General features: G+C 38.3%; 2 protein-coding genes across 9 annotated transcripts in view; one reads left to right on the top strand and one right to left on the bottom strand.

Annotated features, from left to right (window-relative positions):
• The window catches only part of LOC145984243 (putative cytochrome P450 CYP44), a 56,183-nt gene extending 53,836 nt beyond the window's left edge, over positions 1 to 2,347 (bottom strand). For 2 of the 8 annotated variants that reach the window (XM_083117830.1, XM_083117833.1), the window contains exon 1: positions 1,931 to 2,067. The gene's annotated coding sequence lies outside the window, so the exon portion shown is untranslated. The other 6 variants (XM_083117832.1, XM_083117831.1, XM_083117829.1 and 3 more) reach the window with 6 other exon arrangements.
• The window catches only part of LOC145983820 (uncharacterized), a 66,523-nt gene continuing 44,408 nt past the window's right edge, over positions 1,360 to 23,474 (top strand). The window contains exon 1 of the mRNA XM_083116865.1: positions 1,360 to 1,460. The gene's annotated coding sequence lies outside the window, so the exon portion shown is untranslated. The remainder of the gene's footprint in view (positions 1,461 to 23,474) is intronic.

Here is a 23,474-nt window from a genome sequence, read left to right as displayed (position 1 = left end):
GTGCTCGTTTTGCAATATTTATATAAATGTCTGCATATGTCCATAAAAATAAGCGGGCAATTCAGGCCGCAAATGTCGGCATCTCCGTCAATGCCACCCGCCACGCTTCTCCCGATCTCTCGGCTGCAGATCGAAATGGACGCACGGTACATTTATGAATGCTTAATTTATGTTAAGCAAAATATTTCCAACTTTGCCACAAATGAGGAAATACATGGCCTAAACACAAGAAATAAAGACAAACTTCACATAAAACACTGCCGCCTTACCTTATGTAAGAAAGGTCCCTTAAACTCTTCCATAGATCTCTACAATAAACTACCACAAGATGTGAGGAAAGAACCAAAATTGATGATATTCAAGCACAAGATAATATCAATGCTTCTGAAGCATGTTTTTTATTCTATAGCTGAATACATGGAAGCGACTTTTACATAAGACAAATATACATAATGTAGTAAAATCACATACTATTCTTGTAAAATTAAATGTCAAATGAAAGTGGATAATTAGTATCACCTAGAAGTAGGCTGCAATGTTCTATATCTTCTCATGTTATATTTTTTTGTGATTTTGATATAATACCTGAGTAAGACCCAATTTTTTACAATTTTTGGCTATATATTGTGTATTTGTAAAATCTATTAATGTAATATTGTATTGTAATATAAGTATTGACATGTCCTATATTACCATGTACTGTAATGTGTACACACCGGTAGTTCTTGGATGCAAAATAAACTAAACTAAACTATACACTGGTAATAAATTTTTCTTTGCAGTACTTAGCTCCTGATTACATAGTCTGGGATAAAGATATTTATCATGGGAGTTTCACTTTTATTCACAACTTTTACTTTCTGATCTTCATTGCAACTTCAATATTCACACATCTTTCGAAAGATAATAAAACACATTTTTTCACTAATTACAATCAAAGTTATCCTTATTTATGTTACTAAAACTTATGTTTATTTTACATTTGAGTTGCACTACCATCTAGTGTATGCCGCAACAAATAAAAGCTTTGGTGCTTTATTCACACTGTAATTCATTCCACTGTATTTCAGTTTTATTTCATTTTGTCACTATTGTTTATGTTTAATAAGTATCTCTATTGTTACATTAAATGAGTGTGTCTATTGTTTTATTTTTTAAAAAATGCATCCTTATCACATGCATCAGGCTTACGTCGAGCTTGCCATGTCAAGCTTGCTTTGACAAGCTAAAAAGAAGCTATCGCAAGCTTGCCCCAAGCTTATGTGCTATCTGGAAGGGATCGAACTTGAGTCTCTCACATGGTAGTCAGATGCTCTTATGACTGAGCTACAAAAAAAAAAAGCTCCCCTGTGCATAGCACCACGCCATGAAGGCGACTGACTTTTTTCCTAGGAGAATTTGAAAAAAATCACAAAACAATTGGAACCATTACCGAAAAATCATTCTCAAGCAAAGACGCAGTAAGTAATCATTAAAATTCCAAAGTATGTATTAACAGAAATCGAATCATGCAAAAAAAAAAAAAATGCCTGTGTGCGATGATGAAATGGGAATTAAACAATCGGAACTTAGGCCCATATTTTGTTATGTGTATGTAGGAAACTTACGTGATGTAGAACTGGTGCAAATATAATTACTAGATTGGTATTTTACAATTAGAAGTTGGGCTGTCGAGGCTCTTTGAAGCATTCCTCACGTGAAACATTTTGTATATATAATAATACTAATAAATGTCTTTATTAACATGTGCAACAGTGGAAAGAAAGTGCAGTCATAATAACGTACTGAAAACATACATGTAGTAACACTGTAAGTACTTGTATTTTTGTTATTTAGCGTCGCACTTATTCTACTTTTGGCAAATCGCGATGATGAGGATCAGTGATCATACACTCCCTAAGAACACCCATGCGTAAGCCAGAACTCGAACCTGAGAACTTCGGTGGTGTGAACACGTTAAGAGTGTAACTGTTAATGTAAGAGCACCAAACGTGGCCAGCACAAAATATACGACATGTTTCTCTTTCATACTTGCACGTCAAACGAGTAACCTACATAGTGTTCAAAAATTTTCTACCTAAAATAAAGAACAGACTATGTTGTTCTCCGACAGTTTCATTTTATAACTTATGACGCACTTGAAAACTCGGACTTTTACCCGAAGTATAGGTTCAAACGTTCAAAGATCAACCCCAGTTAAAAAAACATGTAAAAAATAATGATGATAACTTTGACATAATAACAAAACCGGTAAAAGTATTAAATAACAATAATGCAAGTTGGTCATACTCCGATTATGTGCCCTACGACTTCTTTCAAAAAAACAGGTGGGCGTTCTTAATTCATTCGATGTTCCCATGTTGACCAACAGGAATACTTCGTTCAAGCTGCTGCAAACATGTTGCTACCTTCTCCACATTTAATCCGCCAACAGTTGTGCAGACTTTGCGCGCTTTGGATGTGCAACACCGTTCATCGGTCGTCCAGTCATGTCCGTAGCCAGGCAGGGGCCAGGGGGGGCTCAGTCCACTGGTACTGCCGCCAGCCCCCTTGACATTAGGTAAAACTATTTTGTATTCTAATTTGTTTGAGGTGAAGAATGAAAATGTAGACAGAATATATTATTTTGTTCACAACTTCGTTCGTTCATCTTGTTTATGAGCAGAAGTCCAAGCAGCGACAAGTGTTTAGAAGATTCTCTAGACTTTATAAAGTTCTTTCATAGGGAGCCTTCTTTATCTGTACCTTCCCTACCTCTGTTGCAGCCTCTCGTTTGACAGAAATCTGCGACTTTGATGTCATCATTCACGTTCCTTCCGCATCTGCGTCAAATGTCAACAGATCCCAAGTTTTGGGAACGAAGGGGAGTTTTATTGCCTCGACCGGGGGTGGAATGTACGGTAGGCACTATAATTGAAGTGAATATTGTACATTTTAACATGTATCATATAAATATCTGTATCATCAAAAATACTATGGAGTATGTATTAAGGGATGGTGTCAGTAGCAGTCATTAGCACTTCAAGAGATGTTTTAGAAGATATAGAAAAAAAGTGTAGTATTTATATGACATTTCTAAATTTTATATTATACATTAACTTAATGACCACCGACACACATAATTTACCTTCATTTAATACTGTTAAACTTTTGAAAAATGGACTTGGTTTATGAGGCCCCCCTGGAGATCAGTTTTATCTACGGGCCTGCGTCCAGTGTTCTAAAAATAATTAAAACTGCCCTCAGCCGTGGTGGTCTAGTCGATAGGGCGTCTGGCTGCCACGCGGGATACCCGAGTTCGAGTCCCTGGGTGGGTGATCTAAGTTCGGAAGGTCGCGTAAAGAGGCTCTGTGGCTCACCCAGACTCAAATTAATGGGTACCTGGGGGCAACCCTAAGGGGCGTAAAGGCGGCTGCAGTGGTGCTGATCACATCACCTCCAAATGGCCGAGATCGAGAATATGCCCTCAGATCTCCTAAAATTGCCTTCGTGGTACAGTCACGGTGGCATATGCACCGTGAACTTGACCTTACCCTTACCACAGGTCTGTGCCCCTACCTCAGAAATTCAGCGTCGGATTTAAAAACGACGCAGAAATACCTTGCTACCTTTGGTTCAACTTAAATGTGTGGGTTGTGTCGGTTTGAATTCGCTCCGTGTCTGTTACTGTAAGTGTTGCCAATACATAAAGTATCTCTAACTTCAGAAGCAGGTTGTCTTCTAATTGTGTTTCAAAATTTTAGAGTACTGCAGGTATTTTAATTTACGTAGGCTATGTTCACTGCCATATTTTTGTTTATCTATTTCTTTCATAGCCGTCGTGTATTTCGCTCGTCCATGTGTAAAAAAAATTCGGCATCAATATTACACTGTACAGTGTACACTGTACCGGCCAAATTATAATATATTCTGGGTTTGTTTAGTTTTCTCTTCACAATTTGATTTATTTTATAAGTGTACTAATACATGGGTTACTTTCTCCTGCCACAATAACATATACAGATACGATACTCTGAGTTTGAGTTTTTGAGTCCACTTTGTGCACAGAAAGGCTAATCGGGACTTGACCTAGAGTTTAAACTCCACCGGGTATCGAACCCGAGGCACTTATACTCTTGTAATCCAGAGCCCTTGAAGCTCAGATTATCAGTTGATGTTATTCTTTCTCGTTAGTCAATTATTTATAAATTTATCAAGTCTGTTATAAGTCCACTCTTATCCTCAGATAGGCTAATGCCCATTGGACCTACGGTTCAAAGTAGGAAAACCACTGTGCAATATGCCTCCAACGAGGATGAAACCCAGGACCCTTTAGTTAAAAGTAATTTATCATTCAAGTTTTGGGACTGAGTCCTGTTCAGTTCCCAAAACAATGTTAATGTATGTAATCTGAACGATCAGATTTGAAGAGTAAAATGCATAAACAAATACTTTTAAAAAAAACAATTCTGTCAAAAGGTCTCGGGTTGATCGATCCCCTTTCGAGGCCGATTGCACATTAGGATCCAAAATTAAATTGTAGGTCCAGTTCCGATTAATCTGAGCATAAAATGAACTTAAACTGTAAAAAAATATTCTCGAACAGTCTTCAAAATATTAGACATAGTAATAAATCCAAAAACCTGGTAGTTTGGAAGGGCAATCGCTCCTATTCACCCTCCCTGAATTCGGGCCTGTATATATGTCGCCAACAAAAAGTAAACGGGGAAGTAGCAAAGGCGCCGCAGGAATAAGGAAAAATACCCACTTATTCTTTCTTTTTTCCGTTTTATCTTATATTTCTTGTATCTTCTTTCTAATTTCCATTTCCCTTTATTCATTCCTATACTGCCTCTCTCTTGATCATTTTTTAGCATTCTCTCTTCCATTTTCTGCCACATTTCCTTCTCTATTTTCTCTATCTCTATATCTTCCTCTCTTCTACTCTCTCTTTCACCTTACTTCTCTCTGTGTCAATTCTTTACTTCTCTTTCGCTTCTTCTGTCTTTCCTCTAATTCTCTTTCTTCCTTCCATTGTGTCTTTCTATTCTTTGTTTCTCCCTGTGTTAATTCTTAATTCCTCTTTTGCTTCATCTCTCTCTCTCTCTTATATTTCTCTTTATTTCTTCCACTCTCTTTTTCTTCTCTGTGTAAATTCACTTAACTTATTTTCTCTCTTGTGAAAAATTTCTGCGGATACCCATAGAAGGTGGGATGAAGTATATTTTAGACAGGGGCGTATATAAATATACTAGGCAACAGCTTGGGGCGGCAGATTTGTAGTGTTGCCCACGAGACGAGACTTTGGCCTGTCTCGTCTCGTGGAGTCTCGTGGAAATGCTGTCTCGTCTCGAAAATATTCGTTTCTCTTATGACACATGGTCAATCTCGTCTCGTTTCGAATTTTTAAAAGCCTGTCCCGTCTCGTCCCGTGGGCAACACTACAGATTTGAGGAAGTTGGAAGCTTCTAAGCTTGGACGTTTCATCATCATGTCATTTTAAAATGTATTTCTTTTCGTAGGGGTTTAAAGGCAGGGGCATCCCTCCAAGGCCAATGGCGCGTCCATCCAAGATCATGTCATAATCCCAATAAATTATTTACTGTAATTACGACAACCTGTCTACTACTACTGCTGCTACTACTGAAAGTCATTGCTTTTTAGCTTTACTTGGTCGCCCCCAAATTATTCCTTTCCTTCATCTGACGGATAAATATGGTGTACCTAGTAGCAAAGATGACTTGTAACTAGCTAAAGAAATGCATTCTGATTCCCCCTCCCCCTCCTCATCACACATGTTGCAGCATAGTGCCAAGGTGTAAAGTTTTTATACATATATTTTAGAAATATATACATATACATATATATATATATATATATATATATATATATGTATGTATATCTACATAAGTACATGTTGAATTTTATATTAAGGAAGAAATCCCCCCTCAAATTGTGATGATGGTTCGTGCCATTATTCCCCCTACCTGTGGGCACCCCTGTATAAAGGATCTGGTGCTGTGCAAATCCAGCTGCTAACAGTCGCTAAAACTAATTGCTAAGAGCTCGAAACCTGGCCCTCCTAACATAACCACACATTCATTATTAGAAATAAGCGGAATTGTATAGGTTAGGCATTGTTAGGTTAGGAGCTCCAGGTTTTTAGAGCTCTTAGCATTTAGTTTTAGGACTGTTAGCAACTGGATGTGTCTCGCACCAGACCGTATAAGAGTATACGAAAGACGAACTCATGTTGGGAGATAATAATTACTTATAATCAAATGGGAGGTAATATACATAGAATAACATGGGCAACAGTAGAAACATGAAATGGATCTTTTCTACCGACAATAATGAAGACTTGTTAAATTTGATGCGTGTAATCGCGCCAAGCGACACTGCAATCTTTAGCGGCCAGGCTAAGACTATTCTGCTTAAATTATAACGTTAAAGAGTGTTGTTGAATGATTGTGTAGTTTTCAGTTTTGATTCGTGAAGAATGGGTGACGTCCGAAAAATAAAACCCTTAGCGGTTTTCAATACTGAAATTGGCGAAAGACTGGACGATAAAAATAAAAATCTGAGGTAGTGCGACAGAGTGTGCAGAAATGTAGGCTATGTGCTATTTAACAAACGAACAAAGCACGCCGTGAAACACTCCTTACTTTTCTAGTACTTGGTGACTTCAATATGCATATTCTAATATCATTAGGATTGATTGATAGGTTGGTTTGGTTTATTTTACTTCGCTTTTCTGCCATTTCTGGTTAATCGCGAAGATGAGGATGAGTGATGATATGATGATATTGATGAAGGGATATTCACAAAGAACACCAATGCGCAGGCCGGTTTGAACCCGAGACTACTGGCGTTGTACCGTTCTGTACTAACCACTCCGCCACGGATATCGGTCCTGTTGGAATATCTGAAGGAGTCGCGAGGACAAGGAAAGTTGTATCGTATTTCAATTTGTCAATAAAAGGGTATTTATTTAATGTTGAAACTGATATGCAATTGTTAAATATAATATCCCGGTATATGTTAATATTACAAAAATAGCAGTTCTACCTAAAATTTATATAGACTAAAATAACCCCACGATGAGTAGACCTAGTGTCCGGGTACCAAGTCATCAATTGGGGCTCGTGGGGCTCGATCGCCTTAATGGATTTCTCTCGTAAGGCGCAGTGTTGCCAACTCTTACCCGAAAAAAATCACCAAAGTTTTTGGTCTAACCTAACCTAAAACAAGGAGCTGGCAACCTTTTTCTCGCAGTGTTGCCAACACTACACCCGAAAGTAAAGCTCGGTGGGGCTCGCCTTGATGGTTTGCTCTTGTAAGGCATAAGCCCTATTTTCTCGCAGTGTTACCAACATCTTACTCGAAAAAATCACCAAGGTTTTTTTTGTCTAACCTAGCCTAAAGCAAGGAGCTGGCAATCTTGCTTGAGGCTTGTTTTACAGTGCATAAAGCAAGGTTGCCAACCTACTGGTATTTTTGCCATAGCCTTTTACAAAAAAAAAGAGAGAGGGAAGAGTTAAACAATCGACAGCCTACCTACAGCTTTTTTTTGTCTAACCTAACCTAAAGCAAGGAGCTGGCAACTTTGCTTGAGGTTTGTTTTACAGTGCATAAAGCAATTTTTGCCAACCTACATATACTGGGCAAGGAGAGCCGGCACTGCCGTAAAAGAGAGAGATGGATGGGTGGTAACACTGCACGGGTTCAACGTCATCAAATAAAAATCGCCTTAATGTTTTTTTTTCTTGTAAGGCATGAGCTCCATTTTCTCGCAGTGTTGCCAACATTTTACTCGAAAAAAATCACCAAGGTTTTTTTTTGTCTAACCTAGCCTAAAGCAAGGAGCTGGCAATCTTGCTTGAGGCTTGCCTTACAGTGCATAAAGCAAGGTTGCCAACCTACTGGTACTTTTGCCATGGCCTTTTACAAAAAAAAAAAAGAGAGAGGAGAGAGAGAGAGAGGGAAGAGTTAAACAACCGACAGCTGCCAACACTCACCTACAGCTTTTTTTGTCTAACCTAGCCTAAAGCAAGGTTGCCAGCTCCTTGCTTGAGGCTTGCCTTACAGTGCATAAAGCAATTTTTGCCAACCTACACACACTAAACAAGGAGAGCCAGCAACAAATATGTACTGCCGTAAAAGAGAGAGAGATGGGTGGATGGCAACACAGTATGTGTGTGCGTGTGTGCGTATAATATGTAGCATTATTAACTAGAGTGTGTTGGCAATTTACTTACAACTAAAAAAAAATAGAGATGCCAACGTTGCTGTAAGATGAAAAGAGAGAGAGAGAGAGATTTATGGCTGGCAACAGTGGTGAGCGATGTCCTCTCTCTCTTCTGTGCAATATGATATTATGATGTTACTGTAGTTTTTGACTGGGATTACGAGTTAACTAAAAAAAAAACCCTGCAACTAGAGAGAGTTGCCAACACACACACGCTATTGTAAGAGAGATGGATGACTGGGAGGGGCAGCATTTCTGGCTATTCACAGTAGACCCAAATGGAGAGTTCACAAACCGAAAGTGAGGCTCGGTGAGGCTCGCCTTAATGGTTTGCTCTTGTAAGGCATAAGCCTCATTTTCTCGCAGTGTTGCCAACACCTTACTCGAAAAAAATCACCAAGGTTTCTCTCCACGTTCCGCGCCTTATTTATTACGCTGACGATGTTTCACAGCGAAGAAAACAGCACCAAAACCTAAAAAAAAAACAAAAAAAACACATCTTTTCTCTATGTTCCGCGCCTTATTTATTACGCTGACACAGCGTGATGAGTAAATGAATGTACCTTATCATAATTTTTTTATCCAAGTCCGGGGGCCATGTTTATATATTGTGACCTTTGTAAACCTCTCTCGGGAACGATGTGCCACACACATACACACACGCGTGCGCGCCTGTATTGTGACGCAAGCAAACAAACAAAATAATAATTGTTTTTTTTTTTAGGATCCCTGGCCCCTATATAACCTCGCCAGGGGTGCGTGGTGCCCAACCAAAAAAGTAAAGGTTCTCTAACGGCTGCGTTTCCGTACGGCCTTCGAATGTAAAATTGGTTCATCTGACCGTACATGCTGTTCATCATCAACTTCGCTGTGTTTTGTTTTGCGTCTATTTCGAGCAGTTTGCCCGGCGGCAAGGTCTTCTTCTCCTTGCAATTCTTGACTTTTTTTGATTTTTTTTTTACGCAAGGCCATGATCTTGCGGATGCACGTGGCATTGAGCGTGCCCCGTGAGAAATATATGTGAAGATCAGCTTCCGTACAACCGGTTGGATTCGTAATGCCGCGATAAACATCAACTTCCGTGCCGGGCGGAACGTCCGCACGCGATTATACAACCGTTTTGTGTGTGTTAAATTGCTAGCAGCTTTTTGTAGGTAAGTTTTGTTTTTTTTTGTTATTTTTTTTGCATGTGTGTGTGTGTTAATAATAATTGCGAGTTGTGTTAGTGAACAGGAAGTGGTGTTTTGATTAAACATCGAAATTTACGCTAAACAAAAAAAAAATATGAGCATACATAACGTGCGCTTGAAAAAACTATTCTTCATTACGAATAACATAAAAGCGAGGTAATAATCGGAGGGAGGGGAGGGACGATGATTATGATCATGTTAGTTTACTCATGGTGGATGGTATTGACGCGTGTACTCTAAATTGGATTTGCTGTTTTATGCACAGTAAGGCTAAGCGAAACTGGACCTACAGTAAAATCCGCCGGGTATCGAACTTTGAGATTAAAATTATACATGTACATAGGGGGAAACTTTATTTTTTTGAATGTGTTGATACTCTAAATTGGATTTGTTTTTTTTTATGTCTACTTTATGCACAGTAAGGCTAATCGAAACTGGACCTACAGTCACCAAAAAAATCGACAAGGGGGGAGATTTTTCGATAACTCTCTCACTGTTTCCAACGTACTTAGGTTTTTTGATAGACGACAACGATGGAGTCATCAATGAGTAAACATCTGTGAACTCGGTGAACAAGTCAACTTTTTTTTTCAGTACGTCAATATTTTTTTTTTATTTCTTAGTGAATGGGTTATGGATGACTTGCAACGACGAAGGCCTTCTAGCAACACGTACTTAACTTATGCCTCTTCCACCGAACATTCAACACAAGAGGGCTGTGTTAAATATACAGAACAGCGATAACAAGTGTTTTTTTTTGTGTGTATATTGGCTGCACTGCATCCTGTTTATTGCAAAAATAATCCACAGTGGGTTGGATATTACAAACAATACGAGTCCGAGTTTTGAAAGTGTAATGTCTGGCATCGAATACCCAGTGACTATTTCTGATACATCAAAATTCGAAACACGAGCACGAGATGCAGAAGGAAAACGCTTAATTATCAACGTGTATTCCTATACGTTGGATAAACATGTCGTGCATCCCCGTCAGGATAAGCGATGTCGACGATGATGATGCTCGTGTGATTAATCTTCTTCTAATTTCAAACGACAGTGTTCACTATTACTGTCTCAGGAATGTTATGCTCTTCCTTTTTTCTCTATAAAAAAGAGAGATTTGTGTTGATTGTTTGGTTAAAAAGAATTTCCTAATTATTTGTTTTTTGTCACAAGAATTGTTTGAATTTCAAACATTCCTAAGTGTTTGCTTAAAGATTGATGCATTAACCTGTTAAGAATGTCACATTAATAATACCGGCTCGGAAATGTCATGTCCTCTTCCTCTATAGAAGGTCATATAAATGTGCTAATTGGTTGGTTAAGGGGGATTTTTTGATTAGTAAATTGAGGTTATAAATACGTACGTATAAAGGTTTTGCTAATATGGAATGCTAAAGCTTAGTACTTGGCTTTCTCAGAGATTCGAATTCTATTAGGTTAAACAGCATAGAAATTTCACAGCAAGAATTCTCATATTTACTGACGATATTCTTAACAACCTGTGTTTTGATTCCACTACAAAAACTGTATACAAAATATGCAGTCCCTAGAATGAGATGGATGAGGCTTATGAACCTCGACCTATACAGTTGTACAATCTGGCAATGAATAGATGTTGTTTTTTTATTAAGCATGGCAGAGTGTTTTCGCTTATTTTAATATCAGGCAACAATGTTAGAAAGTGGCCCCAAGAATAAAATTTAAAATCACTAATGTGATATGAACTTTTTTTACTTGTGTGTATTTGAATATGAAAGTGAGGTATTTTGAATAATTGAGGGGGACAATCACAAGTAAGCTTGCAATGGTATTGGGAGGTGTCACGAGTTCAAATTTTAGACGATTTCTGTTAATCTGCTAAGGCGATATCAGTACGAAAAAATTTGTAAAAAAGAAGAGGCTAATGGCAACGATGAGGATGAATAATGATAATTATGATGAAATTGATGTGTGGCACTTAGAAAACAAAAACTTTAAAGTGTATTGCACCAACAGCTACAATTGTCCCCCTCTCCCCAAAATACAAGACAGTTAACAGAGGTGTGTATATTTGTTGGTTTACGAGTCTGAGGGCTTAAGTTAGTATATTCACTATAGCTATACATATTAAAAAAATGAAATGACCTGAGCAATAAAATATAACAATACCGATTCTAACTTTTTTGTTGGATGACGTAGTGGTAACGTTTGTTGCAATCACACCTCTGATGGTGTATAAAACTTAAATGTTTTGCATAATATGAAATATTGTTAATGGGAATGTGTTGTTTCTAATGTTAAATATAGAAAGCAGATAACAAGAAAAAAGAAGAAAAGAAATAATGTTGCAGGTAGATACGGAGCCTCAGCCCAAACACATATATGATCAGACAGGATGTCAACGATGCATTCATAACTAACATGTGATTATTCAAAAATTGAAATAGTACAGTGGGAAACAACTAACTAACTAACTCTCTATGTTTTTTTTTTAAACCGGCACGAATGAGAAAGGAATAAAAGAGATTTTTACAGGAATCTTGTTGGGAAACCTGATGGTAAAGGACCAAAACGAACATGGAGATGAATCTAAAAGAAATCTGTAAAGATTGGAATAGAATATATATAAATTTTGCTCAGGATAAGTACAAATTGAACTGTAACTACGAATTTTCAGAATCAAGAGTGCTAGAGAATTAATTAATTAATTAATATTTAATATAATGAAGGTAGTAATATAGTATTCTTATTGAGAAGAGAATTTCTAAAAAACTTATTTTTCCTCGTACGTTTACTAATAGCAGTTACATTTGACATGTTTGACTAATCGCGAATCAACGTACGGAAGCCGTTGGAAGCAGTTTGAAGGCTGAAATGGCTATGGGAGGACACTTATTATAATGTTAATATCTTAGTATAATGTTTTGAGAATTGCTTCTCGATAATGTTTGGTATATAATTTAATCTGTTGTTAGATAAAATACATAATTATCAGAATTTAAGGATGGAAAATATGAAGAGCGAATGAATGATACGTTTGACTAATCGTGAAGATAAGTATCACAGTACGTTTTATCGTTTCTTATATAAACGTTTCAACGTTTAAGAACGTATAAGAACGTTTACTGAAACGTTTCAACGTTTGTTTTAGCAATTAATATTAATTCAAACTTTTTTTGTCGTTTATCAGTGCTAAATTTGCTTTGAACAGTCTGTTTAAAGTGAAAGGGGCACTTCTCAGTACACCTTCTAAAATACTCTCGACATGTACTAGAGCAATATTGTCGAAAACGATTGTATTTATTAAAAGATAAAAGAAATAAACGCTCACATGATACTTTGCCAGAATAAGAGCAAACCAAATTCTACTATGAAATGAGAGAACGGTGACCTTTTCAGTGGAACAGGTGGACATATTAACTAAGCTCTGAATATTATTAGCTGAACCAAGAATACTTTGAAAAAACAGAAAATTCACTTTGTGATCAGAAAGATAAATAATCGAACTGCATACTCGCTCTAAAGCGAGGACCAAACTAAAGTGTTCCACCATCCGAAGTCCTTGATTACAATGTGACAATGATAGCCACTACGTTATCGGTGAACACTCAAGAATGTTTTGAAGTTAATGATTTAATCCACTGAACGATCTGAAATCTGAATGATTTTCAAAGATCTTGTTGAAAATAAGACAGTGGAATGTTAAGAGTAGATAAAGTTGATTAACAGTATATTTCCATCAAAATAGTTAAAGAGATGCCCGGCTGGGTAAATATAGTACTACTGCGCCGCAATTGGTGCAAACTAATGCTTCCGTCTGTCACTATGGAAAGACCAGTACACCAATTTCCTTCGGGTCCATCTCAATATTGTCATTCCATCTTCATCTCTGCCTTCCTGGAAGTCTACTATCACCAATTTTCCCAGCAAGGATGTTTTAAACGTTTCTTAAATGCGTGATACATTAGCATGGTCAAATTTCCCAAAAGGTGAGAATTTAGCAAGTCCAGAAACTTTTCATCTTTTACTCCTGTCATTGTCACGACGTCCTGATGGAAAATGTCCAATAGATGATTCACTGCATTTGTGAACGTTGCCTCTCTCTCTCTCCCCCCTCCAGTTGTTTCGTGGCTCCATTCTTCATGGTTACGCACGGTTCAGCATTCGATAGCCTTAATAGAATTCGACTTAATAGTTAGGCCAGCCCTCTGCCAATACACTGTCAACTTCTCCAACTAGGCTAACGCCAAGTCTCCGACATTCTTTACACAGTACTTCACGAAGATCATTTTTTTTGTTAATTTTCAGTGTCAATCTTCATTAGGATGCTAAATTGTTGTTTACAATCTAATGTTTCTGCAATGAATATGTATTCTGACTTACTCGTGACTTTCTGCATACCTTTGAGCTCTAGTGAAGAAAGAAAAAACACAACAACTTTAAAGTGATCGGACCTTTGAGGGTCATAGATCACGATATACAGTCACGGACACTGCCGGGTTGTAATAAATACATTGATTTTCAATAGAATTGTTGCATCAACCTCGTTGACTTTCAATCGGATCGTTACAACCCAGAAGGGCCTCCCCGATGGAGCAGTGGTAGCGTCTCAAACTTCAGTCCACTGGCACCCAATTGGAGGAAGGGGTGAATTGCTTTACCCTTAACAAAACTGGAATTTTTGCAAATTTTGGACCAGGCTGGTGCTACATGGACTGCCCTCCGAAGTTTCCTTGATTTAGTTTCTGTAATATCAGATGAACACAGATTATGCAGCTCAGTTTTACATCACTGGATATATCGCATTTACCACATTCCCGCCTTGCAGCTCTACATGTTCGAGTTTTGGTTTTAAGTCCACTTTATGCACAGAAAGACTAATCAGGACTCTGGACCTACAGTTTAAAGTGGGATCCAAACCACTTGTGCCTCCAGCGTGTATTGAACCAAACCGGGACACCTTGGTTACAAGGCGACGACGATACCACTACGCTATCGGGGAGGCCCGGCAGCTCTAAATGTCTTTAATATCTTCGATTCCAGCCACTTTGATGGCGAGATCGAAAGTCGACCACTTGACGCTCTCGCCATCAAAGTTCCAGATTTCGGGTTCCGGCCTATGCATGGGTCGATTTCATATCATCATCATGCTTGCGATTAACCAAAAATAGCAGAAAAGCGACGTAAAATGCAAACACAATATCTTCGATTCTTAAAAAACCTTTCGCAATGTGCATACATAAAAAAGGTGCAGACATTCAATTTAAGACTGCAAAAGAACAGGTTCTGCCTGGGTTCGATACCGCACGCTTCCCATTCCTCTCTATTTCCTTTCCTTCCTTCTGCCTTCCCCACTGGTGTCCGATTCCCCTGACAATTCATTCCCAAATGCCCGCGCCGTGGGCTCTGCTGGGCCGTTACTTACGCCACTGCGTATTATCGGAAGCAACTGCGGGGAGCTTGGCCAACACGCTCTCTCTAGGAAGCGGGAAAATGAAAAACTGGCCAAAATAAATTCCTGGAAGCAAGGATATAAGAATATATAATGAAAAAAGTTGTGTTTTCAAGCGGAGCCGTGTTCCAGCAGCAGTTTTCTTCGGTGCGGGAACGACTCCGGCTGAAGACCTGCATTCGAATAAACTTTCTCGCTTTCTCAGAAAGTTTTCAAAAAACACATCCTAATTTCTGTTGCAACCGGTCAAAATTTCAGATGATGTACAGTCACATACACTTCTGGGTTGTACTGGTAGATTTGGAGTCTTTTACGTCCACTTTATGCACAGATAGGCCAATAGGGACTGGACCTAGAGTTTACAGTAAGATCCGAACCACTAGGTGCCTCCCCGGGTATCGAACCTGGGACTTCTTGATTACAAGGTAACAACGCTACCACTGCTCCATCGGGGAGGCCCTTCTGGGTTGTAACGATCCGATTGAAAGTCAACGAGGTTGATGCAACAATTCTATTGAAAATCAATGTATTTATTACAACCCGGCAGTGTCCGTGACTGTATATCGTGATCTATGACCCTCAAAGGTCCGATCACTTTAAAGTTGTTGTGTTTTTTCTTTCTTCACTAGAGCTCAAAGGTATGCAGAAAGTCACGAGTAAGTCAGAATACATATTCATTGCAGAAACATTAGATTGTAAACAACAATTTAGCATCCTAATGAAGATTGACACTGAAAATTAACAAAAAAATGATCTTCGTGAAGTACTGTGTAAAGAATGTCGGAGACTTGGCGTTAGCCTAGTTGGAGAAGTTGACAGTGTATTGGCAGAGGGCTGGCCTAACTATTAAGTCGAATTCTATTAAGGCTATCGAATGCTGAACCGTGCGTAACCATGAAGAATGGAGCCACGAAACAACTGGAGGGGGGAGAGAGAGAGAGGCAACGTTCACAAATGCAGTGAATCATCTATTGGACATTTTCCATCAGGACGTCGTGACAATGACAGGAGTAAAAGATGAAAAGTTTCTGGACTTGCTAAATTCTCACCTTTTGGGAAATTTGACCATGCTAATGTATCACGCATTTAAGAAACGTTTACAACATCCTTGCTGGGAAAATTGGTGATAGTAGACTTCCAGGAAGGCAGAGATGAAGATGGAATGACAATATTGAGATGGACCCGAAGGAAATTGGTGTACTGGTCTTTCCATAGTGACAGACGGAAGCATTAGTTTGCACCAATTGCAGCACAGTAGTACTATATTTACCCAGCCGGGCATCTCTTTAACTATTTTGATGGAAATATACTGTTAATCAACTTTATCTACTCTTAACATTCCACTGTCTTATTTTCAACAAGATCTTTGAGAATCATTCAGATTTCAGATCGTTCAGTGGATTAAATCATTAACTTCAAAACATTCTTGAGTGTTCACCGATAACGTAGTGGCTATCATTGTCACATTGTAATCAAGGACTTCGGATGGTGGAACACTTCAGTTTGGTCCTCGCTTTAGAGCGAGTATGCAGTTCGATTATTTATCTTTCTGATCACAAAGTGAATTTTCTGTTTTTTCAAAGTATTCTTGGTTCAGCTAATAATATTCAGAGCTTAGTTAATATGTCCACCTGTTCCACTGAAAAGGTCACCGTTCTCTCATTTCATAGTAGAATTTGGTTTGCTCTTATTCTGGCAAAGTATCATGTGAGCGTTTATTTCTTTTATCTTTTAATAAATACAATCGTTTTCGACAATATTGCTCTAGTACATGTCGAGAGTATTTTAGAAGGTGTACTGAGAAGTGCCCCTTTCACTTTAAACAGACTGTTCAAAGCAAATTTAGCACTGATAAACGACAAAAAAAGTTTGAATTAATATTAATTGCTAAAACAAACGTTGAAACGTTTCAGTAAACGTTCTTATACGTTCTTAAACGTTGAAACGTTTATATAAGAAACGATAAAACGTACTGTGATACTTATCTTCACGATTAGTCAAACGTATCATTCATTCGCTCTTCATATTTTCCATCCTTAAATTCTGATAATTATGTATTTTATCTAACAACAGATTAAATTATATACCAAACATTATCGAGAAGCAATTCTCAAAACATTATACTAAGATATTAACATTATAATAAGTGTCCTCCCATAGCCATTTCAGCCTTCAAACTGCTTCCAACGGCTTCCGTACGTTGATTCGCGATTAGTCAAACATGTCAAATGTAACTGCTATTAGTAAACGTACGAGGAAAAATAAGTTTTTTAGAAATTCTCTTCTCAATAAGAATACTATATTACTACCTTCATTATATTAAATATTAATTAATTAATTAATTCTCTAGCACTCTTGATTCTGAAAATTCGTAGTTACAGTTCAATTTGTACTTATCCTGAGCAAAATTTATATATATTCTATTCCAATCTTTACAGATTTCTTTTAGATTCATCTCCATGTTCGTTTTGGTCCTTTACCATCAGGTTTCCCAACAAGATTCCTGTAAAAATCTCTTTTATTCCTTTCTCATTCGTGCCGGTTTAAAAAAAAAACATAGAGAGTTAGTTAGTTAGTTGTTTCCCACTGTACTATTTCAATTTTTGAATAATCACATGTTAGTTATGAATGCATCGTTGACATCCTGTCTGATCATATATGTGTTTGGGCTGAGGCTCCGTATCTACCTGCAACATTATTTCTTTTCTTCTTTTTTCTTGTTATCTGCTTTCTATATTTAACATTAGAAACAACACATTCCCATTAACAATATTTCATATTATGCAAAACATTTAAGTTTTATACACCATCAGAGGTGTGATTGCAACAAACGTTACCACTACGTCATCCAACAAAAAAGTTAGAATCGGTATTGTTATATTTTATTGCTCAGGTCATTTCATTTTTTTAATATGTATAGCTATAGTGAATATACTAACTTAAGCCCTCAGACTCGTAAACCAACAAATATACACACCTCTGTTAACTGTCTTGTATTTTGGGGAGAGGGGGACAATTGTAGCTGTTGGTGCAATACACTTTAAAGTTTTTGTTTTCTAAGTGCCACACATCAATTTCATCATAATTATCATTATTCATCCTCATCGTTGCCATTAGCCTCTTCTTTTTTACAAATTTTTTCGTACTGATATCGCCTTAGCAGATTAACAGAAATCGTCTAAAATTTGAACTCGTGACACCTCCCAATACCATTGCAAGCTTACTTGTGATTGTCCCCCTCAATTATTCAAAATACCTCACTTTCATATTCAAATACACACAAGTAAAAAAAGTTCATATCACATTAGTGATTTTAAATTTTATTCTTGGGGCCACTTTCTAACATTGTTGCCTGATATTAAAATAAGCGAAAACACTCTGCTATGCTTAATAAAAAAACAACATCTATTCATTGCCAGATTGTACAACTGTATAGGTCGAGGTTCATAAGCCTCATCCATCTCATTCTAGGGACTGCATATTTTGTATACAGTTTTTGTAGTGGAATCAAAACACAGGTTGTTAAGAATATCGTCAGTAAATATGAGAATTCTTGCTGTGAAATTTCTATGCTGTTTAACCTAATAGAACTCGAATCTCTGAGAGAGCCAAGTACTAAGCTTTAGCATTCCATATTAGCAAAACCTTTATACGTACGTATTTATAACCTCAATTTACTAATCAAAAAATCCCCCTTAACCAACCAATTAGCACATTTATATGACCTTCTATAGAGGAAGAGGACATGACATTTCCGAGCCGGTATTATTAATGTGACATTCTTAACAGGTTAATGCATCAATCTTTAAGCAAACACTTAGGAATGTTTGAAATTCAAACAATTCTTGTGACAAAAAACAAATAATTAGGAAATTCTTTTTAACCAAACAATCAACACAAATCTCTCTTTTTTATAGAGAAAAAAGGAAGAGCATAACATTCCTGAGACAGTAATAGTGAACACTGTCGTTTGAAATTAGAAGAAGATTAATCACACGAGCATCATCATCGTCGACATCGCTTATCCTGACGGGGATGCACGACATGTTTATCCAACGTATAGGAATACACGTTGATAATTAAGCGTTTTCCTTCTGCATCTCGTGCTCGTGTTTCGAATTTTGATGTATCAGAAATAGTCACCGGGTATTCGATGCCAGACATTACACTTTCAAAACTCGGACTCGTATTGTTTGTAATATCCAACCCACTGTGGATTATTTTTGCAATAAACAGGATGCAGTGCAGCCAATATACACCAAAGAAAACACTTGTTATCGCTGTTCTGTATATTTAACACAGCCCTCTTGTGTTGAATGTTCGGTGGAAGAGACATAAGCTAAGTACGTGTTGCTAGAAGGCCTTCGTCGTTGCAAGTCATCCATAACCCATTCACTAAGAAATAAAAAAAAAATATTGACGTACTGAAAAAAAAAGTTGACTTGTTCACCGAGTTCACAGATGTTTACTCATTGATGACTCCATCGTTGTCGTCTATCAAAAAAACCTAAGTACGTTGGAAACAGTGAGAGAGTTATCGAAAAATCTCCCCCCTTGTCGATTTTTTTTGGTGACTGTAGGTCCAGTTTCGATTAGCCTTACTGTGCATAAAGTAGACATAAAAAAACAAATCCAAACCAGAGTATCAACAAATTAAAAAAAATAAAATTTCCCCTCTGTGTACTTGTATAATTTAAAACACCAAGTTCGATACCCGGCGGATTTTACTGTAGGTCCAGTTTCGCTTAGCCTTACTGTGCATAAAGTAGACTTAAAACAACAAATCCAATTTAGAGTACACGCGTCAATACCATCCACCATGAGTAAACTAACATGATCATAATCATCGTCCCTCCCCTCCCTCCGATTATTACCTCGCTTTTATGTTATTCGTAATGAAGAATAGTTTTTTCAAGCGCACGTTATGTATGCTCATATTCTTTTTTTGTTTAGCGTAAATTTCGATGTTTAATCAAAACACCACTTCCTGTTCACTAACACAACTCGCAATTATTATTAACACACACACACATGCAAAGAATATAACAAAAAAAAAACAAAACTTACCTACAAAAAGCTGCTAGCAATTTAACACACACAAAACGGTTGTATAATCGCGTGCGGACGTTCCGCCCGGCACGGAAGTTGATGTTTATCGCGGCATTACGAATCCAACCGGTTGTACGGAAGCTGATCTTCACATATATTTCTCACGGGGCACGCTCAATGCCACGTGCATCCGCAAGATCATGGCCTTGCGTAAAAAAAAAATCAAAAAAAGTCAAGAATTGCAAGGAGAAGAAGACCTTGCCGCCGGGCAAACTGCTCGAAATAGACGCAAAACAAAACACAGCGAAGTTGATGATGAACAGCATGTACGGTCAGATGAACCAATTTTACATTCGAAGGCCGTACGGAAACGCAGCCGTTAGAGAACCTTTACTTTTTTGGTTGGGCACCACGCACCCCTGGCGAGGTTATATAGGGGCCAGGGATCCTAAAAAAAAAAAACAATTATTATTTTGTTTGTTTGCTTGCGTCACAATACAGGCGCGCACGCGTGTGTGTATGTGTGTGGCACATCGTTCCCGAGAGAGGTTTACAAAGGTCACAATATATAAACATGGCCCCCGGACTTGGATAAAAAAATTATGATAAGGTACATTCATTTACTCATCACGCTGTGTCAGCGTAATAAATAAGGCGCGGAACATAGAGAAAAGATGTGTTTTTTTTGTTTTTTTTTTAGGTTTTGGTGCTGTTTTCTTCGCTGTGAAACATCGTCAGCGTAATAAATAAGGCGCGGAACGTGGAGAGAAACCTTGGTGATTTTTTTCGAGTAAGGTGTTGGCAACACTGCGAGAAAATGAGGCTTATGCCTTACAAGAGCAAACCATTAAGGCGAGCCTCACCGAGCCTCACTTTCGGTTTGTGAACTCTCCATTTGGGTCTACTGTGAATAGCCAGAAATGCTGCCCCTCCCAGTCATCCATCTCTCTTACAATAGCGTGTGTGTGTTGGCAACTCTCTCTAGTTGCAGGTTTTTTTTTTTAGTTAACTCGTAATCCCCGTCAAAAACTACAGTAACATCATAATATCATATTGCACAGAAGAGAGAGAGGACATCGCTCACCACTGTTGCCAGCCATAAATCTCTCTCTCTCTCTTTTCATCTTACAGCAACGTTGGCATCTCTATTTTTTTTTAGTTGTAAGTAAATTGCCAACACACTCTAGTTAATAATGCTACATATTATACGCACACACGCACACACATACTGTGTTGCCATCCACCCATCTCTCTCTCTTTTACGGCAGTACATATTTGTTGCTGGCTCTCCTTGTTTAGTGTGTGTAGGTTGGCAAAAATTGCTTTATGCACTGTAAGGCAAGCCTCAAGCAAGGAGCTGGCAACCTTGCTTTAGGCTAGGTTAGACAAAAAAAGCTGTAGGTGAGTGTTGGCAGCTGTCGGTTGTTTAACTCTTCCCTCTCTCTCTCTCTCCTCTCTCTTTTTTTTTGTAAAAGGCCATGGCAAAAGTACCAGTAGGTTGGCAACCTTGCTTTATGCACTATAAGGCAAGCCTCAAGCAAGATTGCCAGCTCCTTGCTTTAGGCTAGGTTAGACAAAAAAAAAACCTTGGTGATTTTTTTCGAGTAAAATGTTGGCAACACTGCGAGAAAATGGAGCTCATGCCTTACAAAAAAAAAAACATTAAGGCGATTTTTATTTGATGACGTTGAACCCGTGCAGTGTTACCACCCATCCATCTCTCTCTCTTTTACGGCAGTGCCGGCTCTCCTTGCCCAGTATATGTAGGTTGGCAAAAATTGCTTTATGCACTGTAAAACAAACCTCAAGCAAAGTTGCCAACTCCTTGCTTTAGGCTAGGTTAGACCAAGGGAAAAAAATGCTGTAGGTAGGCTGTCGGTTGTTTAACCCTTCCCTCTCTCTCTCTCCCCTCTCTCTTTTTTTTTTGTAAAAGGCTATGGCAAAAATACCAGTAGGTTGGCAACCTTGCTTTATGCACTGTAAAACAAGCCTCAAGCAAGATTGCCAGCTCCTTGCTTTAGGCTAGGTTAGACAAAAAACCTTGGTGATTTTTTCGAGTAAGATGTTGGTAACACTGCGAGAAAATAGGGCTTATGCCTTACAAGAGCAAACCATCAAGGCGAGCCCCACCAAGCTTTACTTTCGGGTGTAGTGTTGGCAACACTGCGAGAAAAAGGTTGCCAGCTCCTTGTTTTAGGTTAGGTTATACCAAAAACTTTGGTGATTTTTTTCGGGTAAGAGTTGGCAACACTGCGCCTTACGAGAGAAATCCATTAAGGCGATCGAGCCCCACGAGCCCCAATTGATGACTTGGTACCCGGACACTAAGTCTACTACGATGGGATTACTTTGCAGTGCGCAGGAGTGTCCACGTAGACTTTCTTTCTTTCTTTTTTACTGTGTTGCAGGCCATTAATAACATTGTGCTAGCAGAGAGCCATAACATGCATCACGGAAAAGGCGTCATTTCAGCTTCATGTCCTCAGCTGTACATAGGAATATTTTATTTTATTGGTTTACTTTGTTTATTTTACTTCGCTTTCTGCTACTTTTGGCTAATCGCGAAGAAGAGTGTGAGTGATGATATGAAATTGCTGAAAGGACTCTCACAAAGAACACCCTTGCCGTGATTCGAACCCGGGATTCCTGGCTTCGTAACGCAACCGAGTTAAACACTCCGCCACGATAGTAGGCTGTACATGGGGGAATTTATCAAAAAGCGGCCAAAGTATCCCCAGTTTAATCTATCCCTTTATTGGAGCCCTTACTACCTCTCTAATTTCTTTAGATATAGTTTCCTATCCATTTCAGCCTCTTCTCCTTTCTTTATTCTCCCCCCCTTCTCTCTCTCTCTCTTTCTCTCTCTGTCTTCCTACATTTATCTTACTTTCGTCTACTCCCTTCTACTTTTCTGCATTCATGCGTCGATTCAATACTTCTTTTCTTTTCCTTTGCTTCTCTCTCTCTCTCTCTCTCTCCTGTCTTCTCTTTCTTTCCCTTCTTTTGTCCCTCTCTTCTTTATTTCTCTTATACTTCCTTCTTCTATCATTCCCTGCACATGACTTATTTTTCTACGTTTCTCTCAATCTCTACAGCAGTTGTTCTCAACCTTCGTGAGGCTTTGATTGATTGTTCATTTGGTTTATTTTACTTCGCTTTTCTGACACTTTTTGGCTAATCGCGAAGATGAAGATGAGTGATAATACGATGACATTTATGAATGGACACTCATCAAGAACACCCACGCCCAGGCCAGTATTCGAACTCGAGACCTCTGCCGTCTTTCGTGAGGCGTGGTGCTAACGTCGTCGTCTTGTAATCAAGAGGCCCTGGTTTTGATTTGATACCCGGTGGAGACACATCGTGGTTTGGATCCCACTTTAGACTGTAGGTCCAGTCCCGATTAGCCTACATGTGCATAAAATGGACTTAAACTATAGATCCAGTCTGTAATTAGAATCTGTCAATGAAAGCTGACTTAAACGATCTCAACCTTCGCGAGACCGCGGACCCGTATATCCATTATTTTCAAACATCGATGTTCCGATTTCAACAATTTTATTAGTACAAACTT

Source organism: Lepisma saccharinum, chromosome 2 (assembly GCF_977018435.1).
Source record: "Lepisma saccharinum chromosome 2, izLepSacc3.1, whole genome shotgun sequence".
Lineage (NCBI taxonomy): Eukaryota > Metazoa > Arthropoda > Insecta > Zygentoma > Lepismatidae > Lepisma > Lepisma saccharinum.
The sequence above is the reverse complement of the archived record's forward strand: the minus strand, read 5'-3'. Positions and strand labels throughout refer to the sequence as shown.